Source organism: Zeugodacus cucurbitae, chromosome 3, assembly GCF_028554725.1.
Source record: "Zeugodacus cucurbitae isolate PBARC_wt_2022May chromosome 3, idZeuCucr1.2, whole genome shotgun sequence".
Lineage (NCBI taxonomy): Eukaryota > Metazoa > Arthropoda > Insecta > Diptera > Tephritidae > Zeugodacus > Zeugodacus cucurbitae.
Genome location: NC_071668.1, coordinates 73539724 through 73552065, shown reverse-complemented (window position 1 = coordinate 73552065; position 12342 = coordinate 73539724). Strand labels below are relative to the sequence as shown.

General features: G+C 35.9%; 1 protein-coding gene across 1 annotated transcript in view; it reads left to right on the top strand.

Moving 5' to 3' along the window:
• The window catches only part of LOC105215938 (uncharacterized), a 276247-nt gene that overhangs the window by 134618 nt on the left and 129287 nt on the right, over positions 1-12342 (top strand). The window lies entirely within an intron of this gene.

Here is a 12342-nt window from a genome sequence, read left to right as displayed (position 1 = left end):
TGCGATTGAATGATTAGAGTATTATCTTTTATTACATATTTGTTAGTATAGTCGGTTAAATATTTAAAGCGACCTGAGAAATATTTTAGAATACCTGATCATTGTCACTTTCATAGCAACCCTGCTCCCGTCAGCTCTCATGGGTTTCAATATGTTATGGAGAATGAAATATAGACAATAAACAATCTTAAATCTTCTATCCGCTCCTTAAATAATTTGGGTTTATTCCAAATGCTATTAATTATTATTAAATGCTGCCTTTATGCCGCGATGTCTGAATTTGGTATCCCCGCAAAACTAATACGGCTGTGTAAGTTGACGTTGAGCAACACCAAAAGATCCGTCATGATTGGGAAGGACCTCTCCGAGCCGATCGATACCAAAAGAGGCTTCAGACAGGGTGACTCACTATCGTGCGACTTCTTCAATCTATTGCTGGAAAAAATAATACGAGCTGCAGAGCTAAATAGAGAGGGTACAATCTTCTACAAGAGTGTACAGCTCCTGGCGTATGCCGATGATATTGATATCATCGGAAGCAACAGCCGTTTGTTCTGCGTTTTCCAGACTAGATAAAGAAGCGAAGCGTATGGGTCTGGTGGTGAATGAGGACAAGACGAAATATCTCCTGTCATCAAGTAAACAGTCGGCGCACTCGCGTCTCGGCTACCACGTCACTGTTGACAGTCATAACTTCGAAGTTGTAGATAATTTCGTATACCTGGGAACCAGTATCAACAACACGAACAATGTGAGCCTCGAAATCCTGCGCAGAATCACACTTGTCAACACTTTGACTGAGTAGGCAATTGAAAAGTAAAGTCCTCTCTCGAAGAACCAAAATCAAACTCTACAAGTCACTTATCATTCCCGTCCTGCTTTATGGTGCAGAAGCTTGGACGATGTCAACATCAGATGAGACGACACTAGGAGTTTTCGAGAGAAAAATTTTGCGCAAGATTTATGGTCCTCAGAACATTGGCAACGGCGAATGCCACGTTATACCACGACATTGACATAGTTCAATGAATAAAAAGACAGCGGCTACGCTGGCTAGGTCAAGTTGTACGAATGGACGAAAACACTCCAGCTCTGATAGTGTTCGGTGCAGTACCCGCCGGAGGAAGCCGAGGAAGGGGAAGGCCTCCACTCCGTTGGAGGAACCAGGTGGAGAGCGACCTGGTTACACTTGGAATCTCCAACTGGCGCCGAACTGCGAAGGAACGAGAGGAGTCATCGATTCGGCTATAACCGGCTAAACGGTTGAACGCCAATCACATACATACATTATTAAATTGAAAAAAGTAGCAAGGGTTATTCAGACAATTTTAATACAGATGGCAACTCTTTGTCATGATTTTGAAGTCGTTTTCTAATAGTATATTCACAAAACAGTACCGCAGATGGCAAGTCTTTCCAACTCATTCTGTAGGTGTATATTTTCTTAGCTTAGGGCTATCCCTGTACATTTTTAATTGGCAATGAAAATAATTTCAAGGAATTCTTCATAAGACATCGATGTTTTCAAATTTTATTTTATTTATTACTATTATTGTTTATATGGCAACCCTAGTCAAAAACAAAAAAAAAGTTAACTTCGGCTGTACCGAAGCTAATATACCCTTCACAGGTGCATTTGTTTAAGTAATTATGTGTTTAAGCAAACCTAAAGACGTAAGAATAAGTAAGTAAAAAAACGAAAATATTTTACTAATTCTTTTTAGCCGGGTTGTTTGCTAGAAACATTAAGGTTATATGGTTAACCGATCTGAACAATTTCTTCGGTGATTATATTATTACCTTAAGCAGTAATCCATGTCAAATTTCGAGAAGATACCACGTCAAATGCGAAAATTTTCCATACAAGCCATTGATTCCGATCGTTCAGTTTGTATGGCAGCTATATGCTATAGTGAACCGATCTGAACAATTTTTTCGGTGATTAAATTATTTCTAGGACTAATAACTCACACCAAATTTCGTGAAGATATGTAGTAAAATGCGGAAGTTTTCCATACAAGCCCTTGATTCCGATCGTTCAGTTTGTATGGCAGCTATATGCTATAGTGAACCGATCTGAACAATTTTTTTGGAGATTAAATTATTTCTAGGACTAATAACTCACACCAAATTTCGTGAAGATATGTAGTAAAATGCGGAAGTTTTCCATACAAACCATTGATTCCGATCGCTCAGTTTGTATGGCAGCTATATGCTATAGTGAACCGATCTGAACTATTTTTTCGGACATTAAATTATTTCTATGAACAATAACTCACACTAAATTTCGTGAAGATATGTAGTAAAATGCGGAAGTTTTCCATACAAGCCATTGATTCCGATCTTTCGGTTTGTATGGCAGCTATATGATATAGTGGTCCGATATCGGCAGTTCCGACAAATGAGCAGCTTCTTGAAGAGAAAAAAACATCTGCAAAATTTCAAAACGATATCTTAAAAACTGAAGGGTTAGGTCGTATATATACAGACAGACGGACATGGCTAAATCGACTCAGTTCAACATACTGATCATTTATATATATACTTTATAGGGCCTCCGACGCTTCCTTCTGGGTGTTACAAACTGCGTGACAAACTTAATATACCCTGTTCAGGGTATAAAAAAGAAAATAGTTCTGAAATAAGGTACACATTTTTTTATTTAATTTTTACTAATTTTAATGAATATTAAATGTATTCCTGAAAGCGTTTCTCAATAGTTGACAACCCTGAACCAATAAATATAGATCTTGATCAATTTTTTAACCTTTTTATACGAATATTGACACGAAAATCAGGAAAATCCGTATAAGGAAAGCAAATAGACCAGACTTAACAAAAAAAGTCAAATAAAAAGTTTTGTTCGACATACATATGTTTTAAGTTCCTTATGAAAGTCTTCTATACTTAAGTCCTATTAAACAAATCAAAATCCAAATTGACCAACAAGTTTCTAAAGGCTCCCTATTTCTCGACTATCTAACTGAACCGCATTAAATCAATTTTATGTGATATAAATTTACATGATTCATTTCTTTATTTTTATTACATGACCAACCACACTACACTACCAGTTAAGTGTTACCGTTTTCCTCCTCACAACAGCAGCAGCATGCAACGCTCCAATAAACTGATATAATTTTACTGCTATTGCCTCACTACATATTGACCACACGCTGCGGTTGTTGGTCCGCCTTTTCATTATCACAGCTATGCGATTGCCGCGAGCCAACGAACCAACATCGACACAACAACCACCGCCGACCGTTTGGCGCTTAGTTTCCTTCATTAGTTCACGTGCCACCTCTTGGCTTTTAGCACTTATGTATATAACTAACATGCAACATGCTACCACAATTCATTGCCACCTCATATACGAGTCCCTCTCTCTCTCTCTGTGTGTATGTGTATTGCGTTGTTCATTCCACCGACATTCGCCACAAGCATCATAATCACTAGCTGCTTGAGCGGCGACAACAATAGCAGCAATATCAACAATATACTCTGGCGGTTGCACAGCACTCCAATTAGCGTCATTAATTATCACAATGTTGCAAGATGGCAACAAAAACAAATGATAATAAAAATCAAGAAAAATACAACAAAGCAGCGAAACAAGGGAGTAAAATAATACTAAGAAGTGTGTGCTTTCGCCAAAGCACCAAAGTGTTGAAGCAGAAGAAATTGCGCTCGAAGGTCGAGCGGCAAATCTGAAATGCTGGCAACCGCGCAAATAATGTTGCAAAAATAATATGAGTTTATGTCTTATTACTTCATATTAGTTGCTATCGTTAATAGTTGGGCTACTTAGCGCTTTGCTTATCCTTTCTTTTTGCGTCAGCTTTCTCGACTTCTGCTGCTTCTACTCATGCCCGATTATTTTGCGTGTTTCATAAAAATATACTTGTTTAAAAATAGTATTACGCATAAGCGGATTTGGCCTTCGGTCAGTTTATTTTCATTTGATGTGAGAGATGCTATGGACCCAGAGTACTAACGTTGCTACTGTTACATACATTCTAGATTCAAAGGAAACTCACAACTAGTTATTAGTTCTAAAGTTGTGACGTTGCGATCGCCCTTAGCAACACTAGGTCACTAAACTTAGATAGCGCAATAAAAACAACTGCAAGAAAAGAGTATGCTTTGTACTCACCGAAATGGCTTCAATGGAAGCAAATGGAAAGGTCATTTGGATCGGGTAAGCCAAATATTGCTCTCCCTGAGGTAGTAATCAGTATCGCATTCTAGCAATATTTATAGGGAGTATTCGAAACCTTGTTTGCAATACTAAAGACTCGGCAAGTTAATCTGCTAGACAGTCCAAATTGTTTCTTGTGGACTATAAAGAGTAAAAAAGGTTTAAGGTTTATTACATTCCCAATAAATAAACTAAGACAATAGGACACTGCAGTTTATGATGTTATCTGTACAAACTTGGGATCTGCTCGACAGATCAATGTCGGTTTGGCGATCTCGTGACAGAGACGCGAAAACACCTATTCCTTGATTGCCCCGACATTGCAAGGAAAAGGATTCAGACCATGGGGCACTTTATACCTATCGAGAGAGTCTCACGCCCATTAATCCAGGGGTTCTATTAGGTCTTCTTGACTGAACTGGGTTAAATGAGATATTGTGATAAGGGTGGAGAATTCAATAGACCACAAGGCATAGTGTATTCTAAAATACACTTCAGATTGTCTGATGAAAGATCCTCTCAAAGACAGACGTTGAGGGGAAACTGTAACATGTAGACCCTACTTTGACTAACAAGTTTGTCCTACCCTAACTAAACACATCCGATCAAACAATGTCGAAGAAGTTCCGTAACATCAGCGGCATTATACAACAAAAATAATCCTTAGAGAATCAAACTGTATTCAGAAAAGTGTACTGAATGATATCATCTACAAGAATCTGTCTGATCTCCACCACTTTATACAATTTACTTCACTGGGTTCTCTCTGCAACACAAAATTACAAAAAAGAGGCGCTGTTAATACAGTCTCAGACTTTTCCTGTGCTGCCAACTAGTTACATGGCTAATAAGCTTTAAAAGTCAACGAACCTTGCGAGACATAACATTATTTAATCAATGAGTAAGCAAGCACCCAGCACTCAGTGACCCTTCAGTTGGGGTTCGAGCGCAAAGCTGCATTTGATATGTTTATCCACTTCACTACTTAAGTAGCTACTTACAAGCTGTCCCTTTATGCGCCAAAGTTGTAATGAACCCGCAACAACAAATTGTGTGTGCATGCAGCAACAGCACCAATTGGCTTTCAGCGAACACATACGAAGCTTACAGTATATGATGAAAGCTAAGTCAATAAATAACCAATTTCTGCCATGAACATGATAGTGGCGATAAGGCACACACATATCGTTTGAGATATTTTTAATTACTCAACTGACACATTACACGTCTTCTGCCCAAACATTTCGCTGCCATCGGTTTTTAGCAAGTGAGCTTTCACTGAGGGAAAGCTTACATAAGTACATTCAACCGTAGAGTATTTTTGTAGTGGCGCAAATCGCATCACGTTGACTCGCTTGAGAAAACCGCAATTTTTCAACCGACTGCTGCATTTAATGCCGCTACATGCCACATAAAACGCGAAAAAGGTGGAAAACGCGAAAAGACGTTAAAGAAAATGCAGTAACTCGACGAGAAGAGAACTCAGACGAAAGCACATGTTGTTTTTGTTTTTTTTTTTTGTTAGTGTGTTGCAGCAGTGCACCTGACGTGCAGCAGTGAGCGACAAGTAAAATGTTTGCCAAGGAAGACGAGTCTATGAAGCAGAAGTATAGTGGCAAAAACAACGGAAGCAAACCGTCAGTGTTAAGTAGACGGTGTGATGCAATGGATTTTAGTTGGTGGCTTCCGAAGGTGTGGCAAGGTGGCACGTCAACTTAACGGCAAAGCAATTATTCAAGCAAAAATTAAGAGCTGAAGCATTTCTTTCGCTCCTTTTGAGTGTAGGAATGCAAATAAGTGTGCAGCGTGAAAAACGCGCTCAAGACTACGTTAATTGGTAAAAAAATGTTGTTGAGCGAAATTTTTTAATTCAAACGGTATTTTGAGGTATTCTGCTTGAGTTGACTTAATTTATATTGCAAAGGTAAATTTTGTTAAAATTTTAGTAGTTAAATGAAAGAGAATCAGGACTCTCTGAGAGAATTTTCCTTTCAACAATTTGGTTGTTTGATTGGTTGAAAGTGTGGTTGAAAGATCTTACTTAGTTGAATATATTTATAAAACCAGTTATTGAAAATTTTGGGTTTAACAGTTTCAAGGAGTTTAGTTCGTTTGTTTTTCATCGGAAGCGTCGTATATATCGAAGAAAATAATCGCTCTTCCTGTCGTTCCTATACTTCTTCTGACTAAAAAAATATTAAGAAAGAGTTTGCGGCTATACAAACTGTGTTAAATGCGTAAATACATCGGCAGTGTAAATGGTCTGAAAAACTCTTTCACGTTACTATTTCTTTATTATATGAACGGTGTGTCACATACTCGAGTTAACTATTAAACACAACTTGCAGTTATAGTTTGAACAAATTACTAAAATAAACACGTAACCTTAAACTTGAGTTTATGGCACAAAGTTAACTCACTATTTCACTGTTATCAGATATCGGTACTGTGTGGGCACCATATGAAAGTCCTTCACCTGCCAGATTTTGTATTTTGTCAACCTTATAGCACAAACTCAATACAGATAACTATTAAAGAGTATTTGTATAATTTATTGTACCAACATTCATTCCAAGAAGGCACTTCTTCCAGAACACACAATATTAAACCCGAGTTTATGAGGCTAATTAAACTCAATATTTCCAACAATTATAATAAATGTCGGAGCTTCATATGAAAATCCTTCTTACGGCACATTTTGTGTTACGTTGAACAATAAACTCGAGTTAACTATCAAACACTATTTTCATAATATTTTGAATGAAAAATTCAGTATTTCTAAACATATAACCTTAAACTCGAGTTTATGAGTTAATGTAAACTCACTATTTCCCATTGTTATCGAAAATTTTCGAACTCCATGTGAAAAGCCTTCTCACGTCACATTTTGTATTACAGTGAACCATAAACTCGAGTTAACACTATTTTCAGAATTTTCAGTATTTTTTTTTTTTGCAATTAAATCATGTTATCTTACATAAACGATAATATGGCATTATTATACAATGCTTTTACTTAAAGTCACGAAAATTTGAAAAAAAAGCAAGTAAGGAAGGACTAAGTTCGGGTGTAACCGAACATTTTATACTCTCGCAATTTATTTATTTAACTTTAATTAAATTATATAATATTAGGTTAGCAGCACCGAGGTCCTCGTGTTCGATATATGGGGCCTTAAAAACCTATGGTCCGATTTCGGCGATTTTTAGAATGGGGCTGCCACACTATTAACAAAGTATTTGGTCAAAGTTCTGCACCGATATCTGCACTAGTGCTTACTTTACATATTGTAAAGTAAACGATTCAGATCGTCTTCAAAGTTCTGGTATATAGGAAGTAGGCGTGGTTGTGAAGCGATTTGGCCTATTTTCACAATATATCATTGGGATGTAAGGAAACTATTACAAATCAAGTTTCATTGAAATCGGTCCAGTAGTTCCTGAGATATGGTTTTTGACCCATAAGTGGGCGACGCCACGCCCGTTTTCCATTTTGTAAAAAAATCTGAGTGCAGCTTTCATCTGCCATTTCTTATGTGAAATTTATTGTTTCTGATGTTTTTCGTTAGCGAGTTAACCCACTTTTAGTACTTTTCAACCGAACCTTTGTATGGGAGGTGGGCGTGGTTATGATCCGATTTCTTTCATTTTTGGACTGTATTAGGAAGTGGCTAAAAAAAGCGACTGCAGAAAGTTTATATAGCTCTATTGGTTTGCGAGATATGTACAAAAAACTTAGTAGGGGGCGGGACCACGCCCACTTCCCTAAAAAAATTACATCCAAATATGCCCCTTCATAGTGCGATCCTTCATACCAAATTTCCATAGCTTTATTTATGGCTTAGTTATGCCACTTTATGTGCTTTCGGTTTTCGCCATTTTGTGGGCGTGGCAGTGGTCCGATTTTGCTCATTTTCGAAAGCAGCCTGCCTATGATGCCAAGTAATAAGTGTGCCAAGTTTCATCAAGATATCTTAATTTGTACTCAAGTTACAGCTTGCACAGACGGGCGGACGGACAGACAGACATTCGGATTTGAACTCCACTCTTCATCCTGATACTTTGGTATATATAACCCTATATCCAACTCGTTTAGTTTTGGGTGTTACAAACAACCGTTATGTGAACAAAACTATAATACTCTCCTTAGCAACTTTTGTTGCGCGAATAAAATTATAATTTCCAAAATTATAGCAGTCTGTGTTGCCCCAGTTTCAAAAAAAGGTACTTGCGGTGACAATCATAAGTCCTTGGAGATTCATCTAAAATCAATCGGATAAATAAAATAGTTTGATAAATAGATAATCCTGGGCCTGAACCAAACTTTTTTTTTTCAAAAATTAACAAAATGGCGGCCTCAGGAAAGTTTTTTCTAGATTTTCGGCAAAAAAACATCAGTTAATTGATCTTAAAACATCAAAATTTTTGAAAAAGGAAATCTTTGGTTCAGGCCGGACTTTATTATGCATTCTAAAAGCTGTAGAAATTTCATTAAAATCTACCGAGCGGTTTTCGAGTTACAGTTGTCACCAGTTCAAAAAACATAGTTTTGAGAAAAAAACATTTAAAGTTTCACACAAGCGTGTTGGAGTGCCCGAGCGTTCGTTGTTATTTGTCGAATAACTCTAAAAGCAATTATCGGATAAACTTCAAATTTGCAGAGTATATTTTTAAGATATTACACTTAACGAAAATGCAAAAAAAAATTATTTTTTGAAAATCCTGACTACCCCTAACACCTTAAATGAAAATTTTTACTAAAATTCAGCGTTTTTTTCTAAACATATAAACTTAAACGAATTTATACTTTTGTCACTTATTGGCATAACAACTCACATTTTAAAAGGCAATCACTATCGAGTTTAACGGTGTGACCTACATTAATGATTATTGTAGTGAGAAATTGAAATTATTTATGTTTCTCGTAATATATACTTCACAAGGATTATAAGAGTCTTCTTCATTTGCAAATATCTTCTATAAACACTTTAAAAAATTGTGTATATTCTCAGTGAAAACACGACACCCATGCATTTTACAATACACAAACCTCCATATATATTATATATAAATATTAGCTAAATGGACTACTTGCTGTAGCAGACACTGCCACAACCCCCGCGCAGCTGTCTCGCCTTTGCTTTTTCAAAAAGATTATACTCAACTGAACGGAGCACACAACTCCTTGTGCTTAGTAACCCACATTCAGGTTGTCATTTGCGCTTTCGTGCTCAGGCTGCTGCTACTGCTGTTATCCTTGCAATATTATACTTATGTAAATGATTATAGATGATCTTTAAACGTTTACCTTCATTTCGAAAATGAATACAACGTGACAGCAAACACGTTGTGACGCGCTCGGCAAACTTTTCACTATGAGTTGGCCAATATACACAGGCTGCTTGCGGTGGTACAATGTGGGGCGAAGGTGCGCGTGGCTGTGTAACGGTGAATGTGGCGAGTGTCCCTTGGGCGTACTTTTCACATTTTGCTCCTGCATACTTAATGTTTTGCAGACGTCTTGCTTTTCATTTTCTATTAGACACTTTTTGTTTTTTTTTTCGTTTCTGATTCTTGTGTGATTTTCATTTATTTTTATTTACCAATTTTTGGTTCTTATATATATTATTTTTTAGATATTTCATTTTTATTTTTTGTATTTACCATTTCTGCTCATTTGCTCAACGACTCCTGAGAGTTTTCGCTTTTACCGTTTAATAGCAATTTTAGAAACTTTGGACCAAAGTTTGAGTTCACTTTTGTTGCTTTTCGAAATTACGAATTTGGGCGCACTGTTGCGTGCATTATTTGATTTATGTCAGCGGTAATTTCGTTCAGTATTGTGTGCCGCTAACCACTACCACAGTTGCCGCATTTGGGGAGTTTCTATTATTATTTTTTTCGATTTCTTCATGTTTGTCAGTTAAATCATTTGGAATATGTCAATGCACTCGATGTTTTAGAAAATTGCTCAATTTTATGTGCGAAATTCAGTGGAGACATGAAAATTGAAATATACGCAATCCCACAGGCGATATTAAAGCAGAAAGTGAAGAAAAGTAGTAAAGCAATTTGAAAAATAAATATTTTAAATTTTTCACTTCACATTCTACGAAAAGAAATGTATATTTACCTAAATAAAATACATTTCCATCCGTTTTTAGCTATTTTTCATTAGAATGGTTGGCTTATCTTCGCTTTTATTAATGATCAAGATAAATATTCCATCTCAGCCTAAATGTATACTACAATTCTTATGTGACTTCTTTATATGTGTTCATTGGTTGTTACAACTCTGTGTTTACATTCAACTGAATATCACCAAAGGCCTAAAAAGCTCAACAAACCACTAGCAAAAAGAAGAGATAAAGAAATAAAAATATGTAGCATACATTTAGGCGGATTAGAAAAATATGCAAATATTTTTTAGTGAAGTCACATACCCAATGCATTGATGATGAATAAAAAATATGAATTTTTGCATTAAATATGTAGTATTATGAATATTTAGCTTATAGGATTAGCAGTTGTATTTTTTATTCTATAAAGAATTTGTATTTTCTGAAAGCCAACATTAAATATGTCTTAAAAATCTTTGTGCATTCTTTTAAACTCATGTTTGCATATTTACCATAAAATTGTGTATTTTCAATGTCACATGAACTGCGCCTCCATTAATTTGCTTTAAATTATAAAATGCTTTCTCAACAAGAATTGTCCGTACTGTTTGCAATATCTGCCAAAATAAACATTTTGTCTGTTTAAACTTACTTTCCTTTTCTCCACTTTCCACTCCTTACTTGACACCTGTAAAAAAGAAGATTTGCATAGCCAAGTTTTGTCAGACATAAATTTGCTTACCATGCAGTTTGCCAAAGAAAGTGAAAAAAATTCCCAAATTCTATTTTATTTTGTCTGCTCAGCTAAGCTGCCTTTCTAACCACATACAAATGTATATTTGGCAGCTTACAAGGAACACTTGTTTTTGTTGTAATACGCTTTTATACAATTTTGTGCTAATCCGTTTACTTGCGTCTCATGTGTTGGATCTTCTTACCTATGAGCTTGGCTTTCTACTTGTGAATTTTTTCTTTTCCTTTTGATGCGTGTCAAATCTCAATAGTATTTTCACCAAACATGTACATATGTACCTATGCCATATCCTGTGAAACGAGCGTATTTGACGTAGGTAGTGGGCTGCAAAATGTTAACTCAGATTTTTTTTTTCTTTTTAAATTACTTTAACTGCTCTCTTAGAAAAGAAAATTAAAATTATTTTTTTTTTTTTGAAATTTGAAACTTACATTACATTTTCAATTACTCAGATTACTCGTCATTACTTGGATTAGAATAGATTAAAGAGTTTGAGTACTCGAATGCCATCGCATCTTCCTCATAAAATAAGTAAAAGTTAAAGAGTTTCAGCTTAAATTAAGGCATTAGGGCATATATTTCCTCAGCTAATTATTATAAACGATAACTTCTGACTGGAAGTAATCACACAAATTACATTAATGCATTCAACTTTTATCTCTCCACTTATTATTGAGCAATTTTTATTGCTTCATATAAGTATAGATTTTATTAGCACGCGTATTGTTAATCATGCCAATGCCAAAAATGTATTAATTATCCCAGTTTATGGCACAGAATAAAATCAGTACTTAATTACTTGGATTACTACTGGTAAATAAATGCGCAGAGTAATTGTGGTTTTCGTGAGGACAATCGGGAATATTTTTATTGATATAAAACATATCTTTACTTAATACGAGGGCTGCTATATTTATTTCTGCCCTAATAATGAAAATAGGAATATTTATCAACGAAAATGGTTTTATTATTTTTCAAAACATTCTCCATCAAGATTTATACACTTTTGCATGCGCTCAAACCAATTTTCGAAGCACTTTTTTTGAGCGATTGTCAAATTGTGCGGGATCCAACGAGAACAAACCTTTTTTTACGGCCAGGTGTTCATGCAATATCGAATGTATGCTGATGGGAGAAATGCATAGGCATGCCTCTATCTGATGGTATGTTACATGACGGTCTTGCATTATCAGTTCACGTACGGCATCGATGTTTTCTGGCACAACGGCTGTTTTTGGAAGACCTTCACGGAATTCGTCTTTGAGCGAG